The 22,933-nt window shown below is 42.4% G+C and overlaps 1 long non-coding RNA gene across 2 annotated transcripts; it reads right to left on the reverse strand.

Moving 5' to 3' along the window:
• Positions 1-6,264: 6,264 nt before the first annotated feature.
• On the reverse strand, positions 6,265-22,564 carry LOC133383603 (uncharacterized). Of its 2 annotated transcripts, XR_009762346.1 has the most exons (5): positions 21,903-22,564; positions 20,661-20,837; positions 18,052-18,318; positions 8,263-8,442; positions 6,265-6,984 (listed from the first exon to the last, which is right to left on the reverse strand). It is a non-coding gene; the product is annotated as an uncharacterized LOC133383603 (long non-coding RNA). The 2 variants fall into 2 exon arrangements; XR_009762347.1 differs by lacking the exon at positions 20,661-20,837 and having other exon boundaries at positions 6,267-6,984.
• Between the last annotated feature and the right edge of the window lie 369 nt (positions 22,565-22,933).

The raw sequence follows: 22,933 nt of genomic DNA on the forward strand, positions 1-22,933 counted from the left end.
TCTGATTTGGTAATATTCACAACAAAAGTGCATACTTGCCAACATACCTGTTAATTGAAATTTCGATAGTTACCCAATTCATTTCTGCAGCAGTAACACAAAGTGCAAATTCATATAGTTCATCCATTGGCTTAAAGATACAGGAATGTAAGCCCTCCCTTTCAGATATTTTTTTTAAAAAAACTTGGATGTTCCCAACTTTCTATAAAATATGTGGAGCTAGTTTGTTGAGTGAAGTATAAGCCAAAAATTCAGTATCCCCCCCCCAAAAATGTCTGAGCATTCCCACTGTTGCCTCTACTTCAAATGTCCAAAGCCACAATCCCGCATGAGAGCAGAATAGTCCCTATAGTCTATTCTAAGTCTCCTTTTCTTTGTTAACCGCTGCCATGCTGGGTGTGCCTAACACAGCCAGGCAATTCATATTGTGTGCCGTCCCATGCGCTTTCTAGGTGTATCTAGCATCTTGGTCTTCCAACACCAACCCCGCTCACACAGACACATAGTTCTACTCTTGCTTGTCCCAAGAGTAGCCTGAGGGCTAGAGGACTGGGGAAGACCTAGCTATTGAATGTGACTAGATACCTGCAGGACAGGGGCGTCACTACCGGTGTGTGGATGGTGCGGCCCGCACCCGGGTGTCACCATGAAGGGGGTGACACCCAGAGCCGCCCCGCCCCGCGCTGTTGCCTGGCAAGTCTGCTCCAACTCCTCCTCGGAGGTGGGCGGGCAGGCGAGACCGGGAGTAGCATTGGCGGGGCGAGGGAGGTGCGCCGGCGTTCCCAGGCCTTCTCCAGCTGGGTGCCCCTCCGGCGCGTGCCCTCTCAGGGGCATGGATGGGGTGGCTGGCCTTGAGTGCATGCGCACGCAAGCCCAGCCACCTCATCCATGCCCCTGGGAGGGCACGCACCGGAGGTCAGCACCCCCCTGCACTCCCGCTAGTGACGCCGTTGCAGGAGGGCTTTTCATCAATGTGAATTGCATAGCCGCATTCCTGCCCAAAACAGCATCTGCCTGTGCAGCAGCTTGTTAACAGAGGAGGGTTAAAACAGATGCTCATGGTAGCTCCTTCACATTGTGCTCTGTACATATACAGGATGCAGGACTGCAGCCAAAACATGCATACAGAAAAATCTGGATGTACTGAATGTACTGAATCCAGTTCCATGTTGATTGTTTTTTCCAACTAATTTTAGCTGAGGCTTTAACACTACAGTCCTAACACAGCTGCTCTGAAGTAAGTCTTATTGAAGTCACTGGTGCTTACTCCAGGTAAGTGGGGTTAGAACTGCAGCCTAAGTTATTCAAGGGTTTGTTTGAATCTTTTTCTTTTAAAATTTACTTCCTTACAGACTGGCTGTAATTTCTATCTTCGGGGATCTGTCAAACAATATAAATTAGCATTCTCCCTTTGAAGCTCAGTTAGAGTTTTTGGTTAGTGAGCAATCGGATACATTGAGCATTTTTAGTTGGCACCCTCAGTCTTACAGCCACTTTTGTTACACTCTGCTGCCCTCTTGGGCTATTTTAGACATCACACAGCAACAGACGCAGTTTGCCTGTGTGTGTAGATACTACAAGAACTGCAGCCAAAATCCAGTTCTCTGATGAAAGTGCTTGCCTTCATACACATTCTTCACATTTTACATGGTTAGGAGCACACTAAAACATGATGGGTGGTATTCAACTAAAATGTCCTGTCAGCACAAGAATTTCCACTTGCACAACAGGACTGCACCCTCTCTCCTCCCCCTCTCCCCATGTGTGCTCCACATCCTCCCCAAATCTGCTCTGGAAAGTTGGGGGAACCCCTAGAACAGATTAAGTGCTGATGGAACCATGACATTGGATACAACCACTATATGAAGAGGCATTTGGTCTGGCTGCTGGGGGACATCAACACCGTGAAGCAACACTGAAGAGAGACTACAGAAAGAATGAAGGTGAGGCTGGAAGGGCACACAGCAGGTGAGAGAGGAGGCCAGCCTCCCCTTTTGCAAATATGAATGGTGATAAGAGCATTTCAAGGTTTGCTTCACACATCATGGGCTGACTAGTATTGAAGTGTTAAGAATCCTTCCAACCGATAGGAGCACAACTGGAACTATATTGTCTTTCTTAGTATAAAATATTTTCAAGTATGCATTTTGCATACATACATACATGACCAACCAATTTCTGCAGAAATGGTACTAAACAATGCAAACCAATTGATAGGCTAATTTATGCAAACCCCATCTACCGTTCCATCCTCAAACCTCCAAATGAGGTAAGGCTGGTAAGATCTGTTGAATTAGGCTGCACTTACATAATGTGAATAAATATCACTTTAAAAACTCAACACGTTTCATGAAATGTTACCTCTTGTATCCTGTTATGTGCCCTCAGGGATCCCCATTTAGTTTAACAGACTAAACTTCAGCCATACTGTTTAAAATATCTGGATGTATCAGATTAACAACACACCCATTGTGTGACTGCATGAAATTGTACGTATATTGTTTCAAATCTTCAGGATAGTTGACATTTTAACTTATTTGTGATTTTCAGTTGCAGGCTCTTCATACTTTGAAATTTTGTATACTTTGTAAACTTAAATACTGTGTCACTTGTAAATTATTTTTGTTGCCATATACTGACACATGCTCATTTCTATATGAAGTGTATCATTTATTAATTGCTTTTGAGGCAGCAATAAAAACATTAAATTGTTCTCATGTACCTGTTTACATCTATGTATGGGGGAGAGTGATATTTCCTAACAAAAATATTTCCTGATCGCCCGTTTTAGCTGCATTGGGGGAAAGCGAAGCTCGTTCTCATTTAATATAACAGAGTTGTTGCTGCTGACTGTGGACCACTTAAGGTTTTGCTCAAATTCAGGAAATCCCTCTTGAAGCTCTTCTATGCAAGACGGAACTAACTGGCCCACATTCTAATGCAGGAGCTCCATGTGGGCTCCAAAGCACAAATTGTGCTCTGGAATGGAAATGTTTTCTGGAGTGAAAAACACACCAGTCTTTGGATATAGGGGTTGTTGATACAGCTGTGTGGCTACACCCTGGAAGAGAGCCCATGCCGACAGCCTGGATGACATGAGTGTTCACACCACCTAATTATCATAATATCCGACAACAATCCAGGGTTATTTCCCATACTGGTTAGCAATCTATGTGCAGAGTTTTTTACACCAGTTTTAGCTAGGATTGTATTCTATCTATTAAAAATAGTCAGGGAGCTCTTCAGAAGTGTGCTTCCAAATGTTTGTCTTGCTTGCTAGATTGGGGTTTCTTTTTATTTTTCTAAGCTTGCAGAACTGCTGACTACTACACAATCTCACAGTGACATTCCCATTTAGAATATTGTGCAAAACAAGCAAAGTTATTGGTATCTGTGTTCACAATTAGCATTATGTTAAACACTAGCCCCAAAGCAGTTCTAAAGCATAGCCTGGTTAATGCAAGTGGAAGTGAACAGGAGAGCAAATTTATAGAACATGCTCAAAATGCTGTATGATTATATTTAGAAACAAGTAGTAAGAGAAAAAATCCCAAATGCTAGGAGTTGCAACAAAGGAAAGAAATACCAGTGAAGCTACATCCATATATTACCTTGTTTCACTGTTCATTGAATACTTTGCAACCTAGACCAAGCTGAATCGTTCTGAGATTCACACCAAGGAACATTTTATTTTATTTAAGAAAATGTGTATACCGCTTAACTGTATGCACCCACACTCCATAGTGCTTTCTTGAAAAGGAAGAAGAAGCAACCTCTGAACCTTACCTACACTTTTCTGGTTCTACATTACCAAGGGAAGGTTTGTATATTGCAAATGTTGTAGACTGATGCAGAAGCATGTCTGGAATCCAGTTATCCAGTGAAATAAAGGCTGTAATGGTTACCACAAAGATTAAAAACTGTACATATCAGAACAGAACTCAGAGTTAAGAGAAGCTAAACCTGCATAGTTTATGTGAAAGATCCCCTCCACCCCTGGCCAGAAAAATAAAGGAGGAAATTAAAGACAATGCAGTCAAGAGTAAAAGTACTTTAAAAGCCCACTGAAATTTGCAATACCCCAAAACAACTGTTGTTCAGTTGTAAGAGATAAAGGGGTGAAAAAAATTCAAATGCAAAACATAAGCACATCTTAGGCATGTCAATGTAAAAGTGTAATGAGATGAGGCCCCACCCAATACAGAAAGAGTGATCAGATACCTAGGAATCTGACTAGTTTCCCTTTAAGAAACAGCTTCATGGAAGTGTATAAGAACAGCAACATTTTTCCTTCTTTACATGCTTTTCAAACTTTTTCAGTGTTCCATTTGGGGGGTGGGGGAAGCTGCATGTCCATGTTTCAAAAACATAAGAAAACCTTGCTGGATCAGGCCAGTGGCCCAACTAGTCCAGCATCATGTTCTCACAGTGGCCAACCAGTTGCCCATGGAAAACCCACAGGCAGGAGCTGTGTCCAGAGCACTCTCTCCTCCTGCAACTACCGGCAACTGGCTTTCAGAAGCATACTGCCTCTGATTATGGTGGCAGAGCACAGCCATCATGGTTGGTAGCCACTGATAGCCTTTATGCTTCATATCCTTAATCATCATGGCTGTGTGAAATTCTGATTCAGAGCTTATGCAAATTAAAAACAGCCTTTATTATCTGGTCATAACAGAAGAGTAAGTAACATACGCAACACAGTATCATTTACTGTTTTTAAATCTGAACAGCACTGCTTGAAGGCAAAAGCTTCATAGATTATATTGCAAGTGGTACCAACTTGCCATATCGAACAAGCCCAATTTCCAAGGAGAGCAGGTTCTGTGGGGCATTTTAAGAGAAACAATGTAAGAAATGTAAAACACAATCCTATAAAGACGTCCCAGAATTTTCAACTGGGCTGATTTCCAGGAAAATGAGAATAGAATTGGAGCTTAAATAGCTACCATCTCTAGAAATTCAGAGTCTAGAGTCACAAAAATCAATCAGCCTCCCAATATAATCTCATTTTTTTAAAAAGTGAATCCAATAGATTTCAATGAAGTTTACATTTTATTTAATTATGTTATTTATTATTTGATTAATATCCCACCCTTCCTCTGAGCAGGAGCCTACGTTGAAATGTGTGTTTGGGATTAGTCCTTAATATCTCAGAAGTCATCAAAGTCAACAGGACGTGATTCCTAGTGTGTACATAGCCCAAATCTACTGTATTTAAGTTTACTAGGGATGGGTGAATCTGTCAATTTTGGTTTAGGTCACTTTCTCATTTTTCCAATCTTAAACTCACATTTCTCCACATTTCCACACCAATGTTTAATTATTTTTTAAAATCATCATGAAAATTAAGCAGCATTTTAAAGTGAATTTCTCCCAGTATACACATTATGTATGCAATTTAAAATAATTTTCCTAATAAAATGCATTTTGTATGTTGTTTTTACTAATATATTTATTAATACAAACTTTCCTCTAGTATGTGCATTTTTGTAAATGTTAGTTGACTGGAGAACTTCACTGCAAGATCTGGAGAGGTGCAAATGTTGAATGGCTGGGTTTCGGTGTGCATATTGTTTCAGAAAGTGCGAATTAGGTAAGTTCACCTTTAAATGTGGAGTGAATCAAATTTCTCCCCCATAGCCAATGTTTACTCAGAGGAATTTACTTGCAAAAAAACATGTACAGGATCAGGCCATTAGACTGCAAACAATACCTTGAATCAGTGAGGCTGATTCAATATCTTGAATCAGTGAGGTTGGCTTCTGAATAAATATGGTTAGCAATTAAAACAGGCTACTATCCTAAGCAGATTTTCTGGATACAAAGATAAGGAACTGACCATTTGTATGAGGTTTTGAACAACAAAATGGGGTAGACAGCGGATCCTCATCTTGCAGCTCTAATATTATTGTTGGCTTGTTTCCTTTCCATAGTGTTATGGAAAATATATCTTCCAACCCTTTCCTACAGCATTATTTGAATATTGACAGCCTTTCAAAAGGTGGAGAATGGATTAGGCAATAAAAAAACAGGCCATCCAAAAATCTCAATGAAAACTGATAATTAATAATGAGCAAATTCCCCTCAACTCAATCTAGAACGGGACAAAAACAAAATGCTACATTGGAAAATAGGTTGACCCATTTCCCAACAAGCTATTTCTGAGCCAAACTTAATTTGATTCCCTAACTTCACTACCAACACACATTCGACCTTAAAGCTGTGGTTCATTTATTTAAACATTCACACCCTGATTTTCTTTATAAAATAAATTCAAAGCAGCCTATAAAAAAACTCACAAAATACAGGATTTGTAGCCAGATATTGTGCCGGGTTCTTTTATTTATTCCAACACCTATATGTTGGAATTTACTGACAAAAACAGCTCCAGGCATCTAGTCTGTTCTGCTCGTATTCTTATTTGGAGAGTATATTTGGTACTCATGCTTTACAATAGTAGACTATGGGCACTAGATGGCAGCATGAGAACATCAGATATTTTGCAATGCACGTTCCTTGGAATTAAATCACACCTTCATTCACAAAGATGGAAAATCAATGGATTATGCAGTCAACACACAGGGTAGTATTCAACTATGTCCTACCCAGGGTAGATCATTGAAATTATGATGCTAAGTTGGTCGTGTCTATTAATTTCAATGGGGCCTACTCTGACTATGACTAGCATTAAATACCACCCATATGTTTTAATTCAGCCACTAGATGGAGGCAGCTGAGGGTAGTGATTACTTTTACTTTCTTCCCACTGAAACTTACAAGACGAAGACAATGCAAAACATAGCTCCACAGACAAGGGCAATGAGAATAAAGAGATTCGGCCCCCTCCTGACATTTCCTTGCCTTCTCTAATGATGGAAATTATTTTTCCCCTGGAACAAAAGGGCAACTGCACAATAGATGGAATTCCCCATGTGTTTCGAGTGCTTCATGCTTCTTGATGAAAAGCATTGGGACAGTTCACTGTAACAGAAAAAGAAAAAAAGTTGTCCCAAACAACTTTTACCAACAAGAGTTTCCTTGAAATATACTGGGAACCATATTTATTATACCACACTCTCTCTCTCTTCGATTTCTCGATAGCAGTTCTCTGTGAAATTAGATTCCTTCCCCCCCTAAATGATTTTCTGTCTCAGATTGATTTTAAACTTTTATTAAGCACATTTTTCTTATAAGTGTTCTTATTTATATTTTTCCATTTTTAAAATATTCTAAATGGTTCCTTTTTTTAGTTTTATTGGGCATTTGTATACATATTAGCAGCTTGCAGCCAAATATCAAACTGGAACATGAACTTCTCACTTCTAGTCTGCACTTTCAAGTCAGACGCACCTCTTTTGCCTGCCTGCTCCTGTTCCCAGTTTTCTTTCACCTCTCTGGCAGTGGTAGATGGTGCCCACTGGGACTGGTAGGGCAGAAGGCAGGAAAGCCAACAGTAGACAGTCACCCTCTGACTGGTTGTAAGTAAGATGGCAGGCTGAGGGCAGGCAAAGGTTAGTGGGGTAGTGCCCCATTTGCCTGAATGGACAAGGCTCCCCTGCCATCAGGCTGGCTCTTATGCCTTCATTATTCTCTTTGAGCACTTCAAGTTCCAGTCTTGTATCCTCAAGCCCTGCCTTTTTTAAAATCCCAGAGTATACCCGCCACTTAAGTTTAGAATTAGAACAGCTCAGCCAAAAGTCCTATCAGTATTAAATATATGCAGGCTGAGTACGCTTATCCCAGAATATCTGCACCAGTTCCACCCAGGAGTGAATCATCTGCCATTTGCAAAAGCTGACATAAGCAGCTGGCAGAATAACTGACCGATGTTGTTACATTGGTTTTATTCAAATGGAAGACTGGTTGCATTGCCAATGCAGGCGGGAGGGGGAATCCTTTCCTCTTTGGTTTCACAGAACTTCTTCATACATAATTGTAATTTCACTGCATGCTATGCACAAACAATGTGCACAATAAATGTGGATAATCAGGGCAAACATTACAAAATACACTTGTGTGTATGTTAAATGTGATGTTATACATGTGTTTAGCACTAGCTCCCAATGTGAGAGACATATCCTAATAGATATCCACAGCAAAATGGTGTAGTGATTCCAACAGTGCCTCCAGATGGGGGCAAAAAAGTCATTGACACCTGGTGTTTTTTATTATTATTGGATTTTCTGTGGAAAGGGTCAATCCAGCCTAAAGCAGAGGCATTTTGATGCAAATGATGTGTGTGCATTGCAAAATACTTACATGGACAAGGAGTACCAATCCCACAATAAATACTCATTTGCAAGCACCCTAGTCACAAAAAAGATGTCTCAAGATTCTGATGAGCTTCCAGAAACATAATATGGAATCTGCTTGGGATTCCAAATTCTTGATTCTACTTCAGTAACATTGTAGTCTGTGTAGTATATGCTCATAGGCATCCTGTGTGAATATGAAAGGATAATTCCATTGTGACACATCAGCACTAGAGACTTCTGTATAGGCATAGCATGTAGCATCGCTGAAAAATTCCAAACTGTGACAGACCCAGCTGGATCCCATCAATTCCAAATCTACCACTACATACCACATAAAACAGAATTCGATGATATATCTAGGTATAACAATTGTAACAAAGTTAATACCCAGTTTGCATTCCACTGTAATATCTGAACAAATTGAGATGAATGAAGTATTCCTACCCATCCTCCCACCCACCCAACTGATGCAATACTATTAGAGCCGTGGACTTAATAAAATTTCTGATGATTCATAGAAGGAAAAGAATCCATTTCAGCTCTCAGTTTTGAGTACCTATTTAAATAACCATGAACAAAGTAAACATATAAATAAAATACATTAAACATATAATTTATATATTATGAATTAAATTTGTAAAGTTCAAAAGAGGAATCTAATTTTCTTGTTTTCATAGTCCATTCATAATCAACAAAACTTATCTTTAATGTTTAATGGGATGCCCTCTCTGTTCTATTTCTCCTTCAACTATAAGTATGGTTCTTACCAATTTTATACCATTTGTTTATTATTTATAGTATTTATATACCCCTTTCAGGCAGATCTCACAAAGTTGCCTTCTTAAGATTATATTTCAACAATAAGCTCCTGAGATGTGGAGTACTCCCTAGAATAGGGTGGAAGGTGGCATATGTAGCTGCAGGGATCATAAGCAAAAATGGCCTTTAGTCATTAATGTATTCAGTTAACTACATACATAAAAATGCAGTAAAACAAACTAGACAAAAATGTGGAAATCCATGATTTGAACTCTTGGCATCTTTTTCTTTTCTTAAAAACACACAAAGAGAAGCTGCTCTTAGCCACAGAGTGTGGAAGAGAATAGGTTCAAAACCCATTTTGGGCTCATCTACACAGTGGATTACTGTGTGTTTGGTGCTACACATCTTACCAGCAAAGAAAAGCTATCATGCAGTTTCCCCCCTGTAAATCCATACTAACCCAATCCATACTAACCCAATCAGCTGATAATATGAAAAGGGGAGAAAAGTCTCCACTCCGTTTCTCTAGTGGTTGCAGATGCTTTGCTCCTATGCTTTTAGGTGGGTGTGTCAATTGTTTCCCTCTCCACACCCACTATTTCCTCCTCCCTTCTTTCATTTTGTTTCCTATGGGCTGACAAGCAACTTCAGGTTGTTCTCCGTTCTGCTTGCCTTTTTCATGTTGCTGCAAATGGTGCCTTTATTTTCTTTTCCCCCCTAACATGTGCACAAACGTTTTAACACTGCTCAAACCAAGATTTGTATTTCAGTTGAATCCTACCAACCATAGGCAGGGAAAACACAGGTAGTTGCACTTCCAGGTGTTTTTTTTAAAGGAACCTACTGCAGCTGGAAGAACTGAGAATGCTTGGTCACCTAGCAACCAGAGGGAGTGGGAAAGTATAATTAGAGGGCAGGGCCACAAGACAACAGTGAGACTAATCATTCCCAAAAGAATGCTTACTTGTGCGAATGGGTAAAAGTGGTTGACGGCTACTATTGAGCAGGAACTGCAGATGGTGCAAATTAATAGCGAAGTTAAAAGCAGTGTATTTACTATGAAGAAATGCTCCCATGTAGGTAAGCCCTTTTTCCCTTTGTGTCTAATGAGAATTGATACACCAGAAAGGAAACACACAGCCTGATCCAAATTGTGCTCCACACCCACTGTTGCATTCAACCAAAGAAAAAGACATTGGCAGTAGGGAGGTTCTCAGTCTGTTTTGACATCATTCACACTGTTATATGCACCCCAATCTCTAAGTGGCAAGAGACTACCAGCACTACCAGCCCTTACCAGAGTTCGGTTTCCTTCAAATGAAAGTCACTGGAGACTATGATGTCTGTTGGACTGTTAATGGACTGTCCAAAATCTGTTGGACTGTTAATGCTGTGAGCCATTCCATCTTGTGCTCAGGTATATACTGCATTACACATGCAGTATATACCTGAGCACAAGATGGAATGGCTCACAGCATTAACAGTCCAACAGATTTTGCTTCCCTGGAAACTTTGGGGTTTCCAGGGAGGCCCACCAAAGTCTTGGCTTTGGTTTCAGCACAGAGAGTAGGCCAAGCCTCTAGGTAGAGGCACACTCACTGTTCTGCCAGTTCCAATGTGTCTCTCACCTCTCTTTTCTGAAAATGGGGACACACAATGCTAGTCAAACCCCACCCCTTTTTTTTGTAAAACCTGGTAAGATCAGCTTGAGTGCATATTTTCACTTCAAATTTCGCTTCAAAGAGATGTTGCAACTGATTGGCAGATCAATCTGTTCTCCCTCCAGGTGTGGCCAGTGGAAACACTTTGCTGTAGACTGGTATGCTCACAGCCTCAGTGTCTTTTCAGATCCAGATGAGACTAGACAAAGGCTAGTCCCTGGCCTATTGTTCTCCTGCTTCTATTTTTGAGTTCCTTACCAAAGACTCCTGAATAAGCTTAGAAGTCATAAGTTATGAGGACAGGTCTTCTTATGCATCAGTAACTGGTTTAGGAATAAATGAATGTAAGAAATAGGCTCCCCAAGTTTTGGAACCTGCGCTTTTTAATTTGTTCATAAGTGGCCTGGTGTTAGGAGAGAGCAGTGAAGTAGCCATGTTTGCTTAAAACACCCAGTTGTTCAGGATGGTAAAAACAAAACATTGAGTAAATGGGCTATAAAATGGCAAATACAATTCAATGTAAGCCAGTATAAAGTGATGCACACCGGATGGTGGGGGTGGTGAATGGTAACTTCACATATCTACTAATGAGGTCTGAATTAGCAGTGACTGACCAGAAATGAGATCTTGGGGTCATAGTGGATAGCTTGATGAAAACGTAATGCCGACATGTGGCAGCTGAAAAAAAGGCAAATTCCATGACTGTCAATATTATTATGGTAATAATCTCATCTCATCTCAAAAAGGGTATTATAGAGTTGGAAAAGGTTCAGAAGAGGGCAACCAGAATGATCAAGGGGATGGAGCGACTCCCTTACGAGGAAAGGTTGCAGCATTTGGGGCTTTTTAGTTTAGAGAAAAGGCGGGTCAGAGGAGACATGATAGAAGTGTATAAAATTATGCATGGCATTGACAAAGTGGATAGAGAAAAGTTCTTCTCCCTCTCTCATAATACTAGAACTCGTGGACATTCAAAGAAGCTGAATGTTGGAAGATTCAGGACAGACAAAAGGAAGTACTTCTTTACTCAGCGCATAGTTAAACTATGGAATTTGCTCCCACAAGATGCAGTAATGGCCACCAGCTTGGATGGCTTTAAAAGAAGATTAGACAAATTCATGGAGGACAGGGCTATCAATGGCTACTAGCTGTGACGGCTGTGCTCTGCCACCCTAGTCAGAGGCACCATGCTTCTGAAAACCAGTTGCTGGAAGCCTCAGGAGGGGAGAGTGTTCTTGCACTCGGGTCCTGCTTGCGGGCTTCCCCCAGGCACCTGGTTGGCCACTGTGAGAACAGGATGCTGGACTAGATGGGCCACTGGCCTGATCCAGCAGGCTCTTCTTATGTTCTTATGTTTTGGGACTACAGCTCCCACCAACTCCAGCCAGCATGGAGGGCACCAGGTTGGCAAAGGGTGTCACAGTATCTCTCACTATATGGAGCAAATGGAGCCCCATTCAAAGTGGATTCTTTTCCAAATGACAGTTAGTGACAATGTTCAGTGGCTGAGCAATGAGGTAATGCACTCTGGATGTGCTCAGAGGCAGTCTTTTGGAAGGTGCTAGGGCTGAAATGAGACTATGAAACACAATATTGGATCTAAGGCTGACCTGAAAGCAAGTTAACTACACCTTTCTCTCCCCCACCCCCATCATCAGCACTCACTCCCACATGCTCCCTTTCTCTAGGATTTTCTTAGAGAATCTGTTCTTTAAATCTTCCAGTCACCATCAGAAGCAAGTAGAAGGCACTCAAACTTTAAAGTTAGGTAAGAACCTGACGAAGGTTGTGAGATCAAAAACAAAGAAGGTGCCAAGGGAGCACAGAACAAAAAGCGTCTCAAGGCCCCATCTCCTTCAGACCTCCAAATCCCTACTGGTTGTTAATGACATCAGTCCTTCTAGTTGGAACATGCTTCCTCTGGAAGTTTCTGGTTGGTACGGAGAGATGAGGTGGAGACATAGTCAAGTAATTGGTCAGAGGTCTGCAAGGAGCGTCCCACCTCTTTGCTCCTGCCTCTCTCCGTTTTTCTCTCCTGCCACTCTCCTTTCTTGCCTGTCTCCTTCTCTGGTTCCCTTTTCCACTCAAGCTTCCCAATGTTTCCCTCATCATGCTGTGGTTTGTAGCACCACCTGTTGGCAGCCATGCAAACTGCCAATCTTACAATTTTATGTATATAGGAAGAAATATAGTTGGAGAAGTTTCAATATCAGTTTTAAAAGGGTGGTAAAATAGTGCCTACCTCAAAGGTTATAGTGAATGTGTGATCTGCGATAGGCTCACCTGCTCAAAATGTCAGTGTCTACATCATTTACTACACCTGCCTCTGGGTGATGACATTTTGACTTGCTGTTTTCCTTGTACTAGTACTTGTACAGCACTTATTTAGCAAAGAGCGCCATTACACATGTGCAGAGTGGCATTGTCTGCTCACTGAAAAACATCAAACATTCTCTGTGCAGCTATAGACAGGGGAAGAGCTTCCATATAAGTTTTTTTCCTCCCTAGATATATGAAGAAAGTTGATTTATGAAGTTAATGAATGGTAAGACCATACCAAGCTAATTAATTAAAGCAGAGTTAGCATGCTTATCTTCATAGAATATGGATAATATGGACATTGTTCATAGTAAAATGTTGCTATTTAAATAATCCATGATTTAGAATACAAAATATAGAAAGACATTATCTACTGAAACCATTTTAGCAATCAGGAATTGTCTCATAGAAAAAAACGGCTATCAAACAATCCATCAAAGCTAGATTTTTGTTTGCAAAATAGCGAAGATTAAATATCTTGATGAGGGAGAAATTACCCATGTGGAGAGGTGATTGACATCCTTTTAGATACCAGAATATTGCCTAAATGGGGCATTAATTCTCAAAGGCCCAGGGGTTAGTGTACCATCTCTGTGTTTGCATATTGTACTTTTTTGCACAGATGGTCTAGCCCTCCCCAGAGGCCCTGTACAGATGCGACACCCCAATCTCCTAACCATTTCAGAGCTAAACATATGGCTCCCTCTGGCTTGGGTAAGGAAAAACTCCACTTCATAGTGACAAATATATCCAGTGCCACTGTGAGCACACACTAATGGGGGGGAATATTTTCCCTGGGCTCACCACAGTCCCATAAGGATGTCAGCAGGAACACTAGAAAGTTGGGAATAGTTTGAACATTACATTGCTTCCAGCATCTTGATGCTCATAATCAAGAGACCAGTAAATACTCTGGGTTGTATTCAACATAGTCCTAAGTAACTAGTTCTGTCAATGCAAGGATTTCCGTCTGCACAATCGAACTTTGCCCCCTCTTTCATCCCCTGTGCACTCCCTAAACCTGTTCTGGGGGTTCCCCCAACCCTCCAGAGCATATAGGGGAGGGTTCAAGGTGCAGGGCATAGGCAGGAAGTCCCCATTGCACTAGCAGTGATCCTTATACTGACCAAAGGGGTTAGTTGAATACCACCCTTTGTATATTATTCTAATTTGTGGTAAGTCAGTTTGGAGACCATTTAATCAAAAGTTGGGGTACATGCATCTGGTGCTCTTTGGGACCAATAACACATAGAGTCTGAATGTGGCTTGAAAGATGGCCACAACTTTATTGACAGTATAAGGGCTTGCATGGCATAAGGGAAGATCCCAACTTTGGCCAGCCTGCCTGCTTGGTCCCACCCTTAAGGAAATGATCAGCACTTAGGCCCACCATGGTATGGGGCTGCTTCCCATGGGCCCCACCATCACCCTGTGGTTGTGGTGGCCCAGCCCCCTGGACCTTGCTCTGGGGGAAAGCGAAAAGCCATCACGGCCCATTGCAATGTGGGCAAAATCCCTCCAGCCCCTTAACTGGCAAATGACTGATGTCCAAAGCAAGGCAAAATTATTCATAGGACAGCCAGCAGTAGCAAGGTGAATGCCAAGGCTGTGGTCTGTGCCTAGCTTTATAAGCCAGGCACATACAAAAGGGAGGATGTTCTCCTGCCAGTCTGCCTGGCTGGCCCCACCACTGGAAACAAACTGGATGCTGACTAGCTTCCACAATATAGGGGTTGAAGCAGGCCACAGCAGTAGCTTCCCTTCATCAATGCCATGCAAATAGTATACAACACCTTCCCTGCTTAATGGGACATCTTTAAATACACAAACAAAATAAACAAACATAGTGCAGCAGTAGTCCAGTTTATGCTAACCAGAGTTTGCAACCTGTTAGAAATAGGTTTGCAAACTTTGCCTTAAGCTAAATATGGCTTGCACTAACATTGGTGCACTGCAGAAATAGCTGCATCACGATTAGCCCTGAAAAGAAAAAGGAAGGGAGGGTTTGCTTGTGTGAGGGGTGGGCAGAAGAGAATAGGGTTGTCAGGTCAGAAGCATCCCAAACTTTGAAATTTAAGGGGTGGTCCCTAGAGATATTATGGGGCAGGCATCATTAAGCATCAACCACAGTTGCTTGGAGCATACCACTTAAACAAAAAAATTACTCTGATTGGAAAGTAAGATAGAAATCTATCTATGAGGGTGTTTCCAGGTCCAGCTGAAGTGACGAGATCATTCCTTCTCACCTGCTTAGAGACCCTGAGTAAGGAACATTTGACCTAACTTACTTGCTTCTGGCAAAAAGGGTTTAAGTGCCCTCAGGCCTGTCCAGTTACCAGAAGTCCATTGTAAGAAGAAAGCCTAGTGTTGTGGAGATGTTAGATGGGAGCACTCAGAAGTAGAGATGGATGCCCTTGAAGGCTGCAATTCTAAGCACACTTACTGAGGGACTAAGCCCTACAGAACTCAATAGGACATATTTCTGAGCAGATATTGTTAGGATTGGGCTGTTGGCAATGCTTGACTAGGGATCCTCTGTAATGCTATCCACATAAAAGCAGGGTTGGCAATTCTCTGCCAGGAAACCCACTGATGATGCACCTTGCTATTTGCATGATGGTTTGTTTCCTGCCCAATAGTGGTAGTAGATAATTCACATACTAGGAAGTGGCTTCAGTTGTTGTTCCCAATCTACTGCCTATGAAGGTACATACAATTCTATCAGACCTAATTAATGAGCATTTAATACTTTTTGTGACGTAATATTCTGATGGACTTGGCTGCAACAGAAAACAGTGCTAAAAGCCTACTTTTTAAATGTCACATAAATCAATACTTTGCCAAAATGGCAATGTTCCCTTTCTAATTTCCTAATGTATATTGGCCTGTGGTGTTTTAAAAACCAAACGTGCTCTAAGAGATGCTTATAACCTTGTGCCATGATGTAAACACCATGCAAATTATGCATAGAGCTGTTCAAGTCATACATCTCCCTCTAGCCGTAAGAGATTATATTCATATTCCTTCCTTGGAAAAGGTTCAGAGGAGGGCAACCAGAATGATCAAGGGGATGGAGCGACTCCCTTACGAGGAAAGGTTGCAGCATTTGGGGCTTTTTAGTTTAGAGGAAAGGCAGGTCAGAGGAGACATGATAGAAGTGTATAAAATTATGCATGGCATTGAGAAAGTGTATAGAGAAAAGTTTTTCTCCCTCTCTCATAATACAAGAACTCGGGGACATTCAAAGAAGCTGAATGTTGGAAGATTCAGGACAGACAAAAGGAAGTACTTCTTTACTCAGCGCATTGTTAAACTATGGAATTTGCTCCCACAAGATGCAGTAATGGCCACCAGCTTGGATGGCTTTAAAAGAAGATTAGACAAATTCATGGAGGACAGGGCTATCAATGGCTACTAGCCATGATGGCTGTGCTCTGCCACCATCGTCAGAGGCGCAATGCTTCTGAAAACCAGTTGCCGGAAGCCTCAGGAGGGGAGAGCGTTCTTGCACTCAGGTCCTGCTTGCGGGCTTCCCCCAGGCACCTGGTTGGCCACTGTGAGAACAGGATGCTGGACTAGATGGGCCACTGGCCTGATCCAGCAGGCTCTTCTTATGTTCTTATGTTCTTTCATTGAAAATGGAAATGGACTGCCTTCAAGTTGATCCCGATTTACCGCAACCCTATGAATAGGGTTTTCATGGTAAGGTATTCAAAGGTGGTTTACCGTCTCTGAGGGTGAGAGACAGACTGGCCCAAAGTCACCCATTGAGCTTCATGGCTGTGTGGGGATTCGAACCCTGGTCTCCCAGGTCATAGCCCAACACCCTAACCACTACACCACACCACATAAGCGCAGGAAAAGAGTTAGACAATGTCATTACCTTAGATTCCCACTAGGGCTCTAACAAACCTACTAGCTTGATCGGATACAGTATGGGGAGAAGCATCTTACTTCCATTATAGGCCCTCAGCAATCTTTGATGCTTGTCTCCTTTTTCTGTCTCCTTACAGGTAAGCCAGGCAAGAGCTACTGAACCATGGTCATCTTCTTCCCAAACACCAGGGGCACCTAACCCATGGCCTGCAGACCAGATCCAGCTCCCAAAAGTATATGTTATGGCATGCCAAACCCCCCCCAACAATTTGGTGGCAGCAGTTGGGGGGTATGTGTAAAGCCTTGTAGTATGCAGCCCTTCTTCCTGTCATCTTGTGGGAGGGGCTTTTGTTCAGAGAAAAACAACAAAAAGAGGTGCAGATTTGCTTGCAGCACAGACTCCAGGTGCCACTTTTAGGAAACTCTTCACTGAGCACCACTGCAAGCTACTGCAGAAAAGACTGCTCCTCTACTGTGAAACAAAATGCTGAAAATATTGCTGAAAACAGTGGAGCCCTCCAGAAACCGGAAGGAAGGAACACTCTGACCTGTTCTAGTGTTTCTCAAGTGCTGGCAATGGAGGAAACTTCATAGCCGACTGGGACACTTCTTCTTATTTCCAGAGGACTGCAAATGTTTCAGCAAAGTTTTCAGCAATGCTGTGCTTCTTTCCTTAATGGTTCCGCAGGGGCAGTCCCAACAGGAAAGGGCTTTTAACCCTAACCACTGCTGAAAGAGCAGCAAGGGAAGCTGGAGGGAACGAGAGTCTTGGAACAAGCACGCAAGCAGTACTTTTAAATTGGTAATGCTGCCAGTGCAAACACTCCCCAGTTCTCACTTGTGTGTGTGTGTGTGTGTGTGTGTGTGATGTGTTTGTGGTCTGCATGTCTATGTTGCCCCTCTGTGTGAGGTTTGTGTGCCACATGTGCATGCATGAAGGAGTGTGGCCTGGCCACACCCACTCCTGCTTTAGCTCACCTCTGGCATGCAGAGGTTGGCCAATATGGAATGAGGCCCTCAAACTGACAAAGGTTATCCACCCCTAACATACACCTAAGAGTGCAAACACTTTTAGCTGAGCAAACCCATGTGTAGAAGACAGCACTTAACATCCTGACAGCCTCAGACGTTTTGTGGATGGTGAAGTGCAACAGATTCTATTAAGTATTACTTACCATCCTGAAAACGTGTTCCTGAATTTTAGTCTGCTCCTCACAAGCGTTTTATTCATTGTTGAGATGGAGACTGAATTTGAGGCCAATGAAACAACTTGAAAGTTCACATCCAGCACAATGTTGGGTCCAGCTTTGTTGTTTCACTTGTCCGGTGGGACCAAATGGTAAAAGTGAAAATGTAACGTGTTTTCCCAAAGAAGGGGTTATCCTATAGCTTTTCCACAAAAACACACACAAGCATGGCACATCATCTGAACTGTACCACATCTACAAGAAGGGAACAAAAAATAAGCACACTCTTAAAGCACTAGGTCCTAATGGTAGTCAGATTTTCTGCTGCTGTTAAAGTAGCTGTTCAGAATGTCCATTCTGCATTCCAAGCTCAGGCCCAAATGAAATATCAAGCTAAAGGCTTCTTTAGGAGCCACACACTTCCCCCTCTCCTTCTTAATAGAGGTGGTGTTTTTCATTTTTCATCAGGACTGCAGAATACATGGGAGGAAAGTTTAATTCTTTCTTTCCCTGCTGTGGTCCCAATGGAAACACACACAAAGTTGCTATTAGTCCCAGGAAAGAAAGCTCCCACTGGCACAATGGCACAGGAAAAAAGCTACAAATGGGTGGTGTCCCTCCACCTCACCTCACAGCTAATAGCAACATGCAGGGCAATTTTTGTAAAGCCTAAGCTGAAAAAGTGAGATGGGCAGCAAAAGGAATAAGCCCCTTCCCCACACACTGCACTCCTGATAAAAACACAGACTTGCTGTTAAGAAAAAATTAATGGTTCCTAATGATGTGCTGGTGTCATGTCTAGCTTGGCCCTCAGTAACAGCAATATTCTTATCCACATTCTACCTTTTTTGGGTGCCTCCAGACTGTCACTATTTTGTGGGAGGAATTCGAGCACATACCAGAAATTTAGGTTTGTGCAATTAAAGCCGTTTAAAGCACTCTTTTCCCTCTAGTGCAAAAAATCCACTTTGAAAAGAGACTTTTTGCAGTTAGGAAATTAGCAGGGAAATCCACTGAAAAGTGTGGGATTAATGAACGATCATCATGAAGACATGTAAACACTCCAAAAGCAAACCAGGATGACTGCTAATTGTTGTATACCCATCCCATAAACAAAGCAGAACAAATGCTTGATACAGAGTGGAAACAGGGTAGAAACACACTCACTGTTCTGCCAGTTCCAATGCATCTTCACCTCTCTTTTCTGAAAATGGGGGCACATGACGCTAGTTACACACCACTCCTTTTTACTGTAAAAACTACTGGGATCAGCTCAAGTGCATTTTAAAAAAATTCAGCTTCAAACGGATTTCGCATCTGATTGGTAGATCAACCCGTTGCCCTTCCAGGTGTGGCCAATGGAAACGCTTTGCTGTAGCTGACTAGAGTGCTCACAGCCATCAATTAACCACTGCATAAACTTTCTGCAAGCGTATCGGGATGAATGCTGAAAAAACAAGTTTCCTGGGCCTGCTAAAATATTAACAGAACTTGCCCAGAGCCTGATAGATTATTCAGAAGTTATTGGCTCTGATATGAGTAAATAAACCATTTTATGGGAATGGTCTACTTGTATGAGCAGTGTGAGTCAGAGAAGCTTACTGACAGAATGAGGGGAGCACCTTCCATGAGCAAAGATTTCTGTTTCTTCAGTGTGCTTTCCATAGTACATTTCTCTGATTTTATATTGTTCATGTGAGTAGGCCACAATATATTTGATATTATGAAATACTTTGTGACAGAATAGTTAGTATTCTCACTAAAAGGAGATATGCAAATAGTATGAGTGAGCGAGTGACAGGGAGCCCAGAAATAGAGGGACAGAATCATCAGTGGACTAAGGAAAGCAGAAGCAAGGAAGGAAGGACAGGGAATTGAAGAAAGGAAGAAGAGTGTAGAAGGACTCAAGGAGCAAAAGCTCTACATCCTTGCAAGTATCCAAAGAAACATTTCAATGGAGGCAAAGTCTACGAATTGTTACTAAAGGTCATGGGCAACCCACTCCACCCACCATTACATTTAGAATTCTGAGAGGCAATGCCCCCCTGGCAGATACCCTTCCATCCTTGGCAGAAAGTCAAGGGGAAAGGCAAGCCAGACACAAGGGTGTTAAGCTGTGAAGATAATGGCTGGGACTGGGGCCTAGGAGAGCTGAAGAAAACACAGTCATGACAAGGTAGCAGGAAGAAAATGAAGATCTGACCCAGGATTGCCAACTGGCTGGTGCAGGAGGGGGGCAAGCAGCTTTCACACTTGCTCCTGTACCTTATTTAAAGAAATCAGCAACAGCTAATAGTTTTCATGTCATGGAATTTACATTCTCAACTACCAGCTGCTCGCAGATCAACAGGACATTTCCAATGGTTGGTTCAATATTTGACAACACTAACTTCAGAACACTGATGAAGGCATAAAATACAAGAAGGGACAAGGTGATGGTAGGTCTAGGGGGATACAAACATAATGAATGGCTAAGGCTGCTTTTTCCACTTCCGGCAGGGCTTCCTTTTAAAAAACAAACTATAAAAAACAACTGTCCCAGAGTACATGCAGCATATTGTCGCAAGACCAATTCTGACACAGCTCCACACACTTACAGTGGTGGTGGTGGTGGTGGTGGAGTTAGATTCAGAACAGATGGCATGACTTCAGTGAAGAACTGCAGGCCATCACCTCTGGTTTGTTTGTTTTTACTTATTTAACAAAATTTGTATATCATTCACTGTATGAAAACCTCTACGTAGTTTACCAAGAATATGAAGTAGATGTTAAAACTGTCAATAAAAACAAATTTATAAAAAAAGCAAAATGAATAAAATCAACAGTTAAAAGTACATTGTAAGCTAACATTACAAATTAAAATACACATCCACTTTACATGTCTGTTAAGCACAGTTCTCATCCGTATTGTGTGGTACAAATTAGGCATGTCTCTTCCAGGGCTTGCAGGAAAGGTTGCTGCCTGAGGCAAAGGACAAGAGAATGACACCCTCGCTCTAGTTCCACATGCAGAAGCTGAACAGACTAGCAGTCCTATCATACTTTAACACTGGAGGCGAGACAATAGTCATATCCACACCGTGCCTTAGCTCAGGGGTAGAGCATCCAATTTGAATGCAGAAGATCCCAGATCCAATTTTAAACTGTTGTAACTAGGGTTGCCAGGTTGCTGGCCTGAGACTGATCCTGTATCTTTAGGAGAAGAGAAAGTCAGCCAAGTGCAGGTGTTCTTGTAACACTGTAATGAGAAAAACCACAAGGTGGAATTCTCCCTTCCCCCTGCACAGACCTGGCCTCCAAGAGGTCTTCTGTATCTTTAAAAGTTGTGCAGGGGGAAGGGAGAATTCCACTTTGTGGCTTTTCTCATTACAATGTTGCAAGAACACCTGCACTTGGCTGACTTTCTCTTCTCCTAAAGATACAGGATCAGTCTCAGGCCAGCAACCTGGCAACCTTAGTTGTAAGGCACCCTGGGACCTGCTGGTGGAGGGTGGTAATAAATTTAAACTCATCATCTCTATGTAGGGCCAGGAGAGCACCCTGCCTGAAACCCTGGATTGCTGCTGCCAGTCAGTGTAGACAATACTGAGCTAGAAAGACCAATGGTCTGACTCGGTATAAGGCTGCTTCCTACGTTCCTATGAAACCTATAATGAGGAGGAGTCAATCCAAGACAGAGAGCATGGCTCCCATACAGGCCTAAGTTTCCACCTGCCCTTCAAGGAGTCAGCTGGGGCCCACACATTGTCTGCCACAGAAAATCCCTCCCTCCCCCCCATTCCTTTAACAACTCTCTACCGTCACAGCTTTGTCCCCCCCCCTCCATTTTTTTTTATTACCTGGGAGGTCTGCACAAAGCAGACGTTTGAAGAGAAAGAGCCTCAACAGGTCATTCAGCGATCCCAGAGACAGAGCGGAGGAGGGGCCTTTAATGCCGTGTGCTCTGCAAGGGGCCAGTTTGATGTCTTCCATTCAGGAGCTTTACTCTGCAAACCCAATCCAAGAGCTGAACTAGTGGAGAGGAGCACAGCCCTGGCTGTTCCCTTTGCTTGTGCTCATCCACATTGTAGGATTCCTTCACCCCTTGCTTCGAGAAGCCCCTTTAAAGGGAACTCAGCACAAAGAAATGAAGCAGGTGAAGCTTTTCCTGGCAGAGAAAGGAAGGGGGGGCAGAAATAGAGAACGCATTCCCTGCTTAGCTCCTTAGTGGAATCTCCTAATAAAAGGCAGAGCAGCAGGACCAGGAAAAAGGGTGGCAACCCTACAAGAAAAGGAGCTTTGGAAGCCAGAGGGTCAAAGACCCACACCTGACTGATCCTCTCAGCATCATACCCTGGAGCTCTCTCAGGGCATACTCCCGCCCTGGGCTCTGCCTCCTTTATTCAACAATAAAAGGAATTGGTGAGGTCTTTCTCCTTTCCCATCCCAATCCCAGTTTGTTGACTGCTAGAAGTGGAGAAATCTGGACAGCATGATGCCATAGCATACAGGAATACCTTAATTAAGGAATCCTCCAGGAACAAAGCTCCTTTTAACTATAGCTTTTCTAAAAAAGGCAAAACTGGCCAGCTTTGCTTTGCCATGGATATACTTTCAAGCCTGTGCCTTTGCTTTAAGGTAAAACTGACTAGCATGTGTCTTTGCTATCAATAAACTGAGAAGCCAGTGCCTTTGCTTTAAGGTGAAACTGATAAGTCTGTGTGTTTGTTTTGCATTAAAGAGATCTTTCTTTCTTTCTCCCAGGGCTAGGGAGGGAAGGATCCCATAGGATTCAGAGGGGTTAGATGCTGCATAGACACCCTTTACAACCCCTGTCATCTATGAGCGGGGTTAGGAACCTATCCCTATTCTTTCCATGTTATTCCTACCT

This window comes from Rhineura floridana, chromosome 4 (genome assembly GCF_030035675.1).
Source record: "Rhineura floridana isolate rRhiFlo1 chromosome 4, rRhiFlo1.hap2, whole genome shotgun sequence".
NCBI lineage: Eukaryota > Metazoa > Chordata > Lepidosauria > Squamata > Rhineuridae > Rhineura > Rhineura floridana.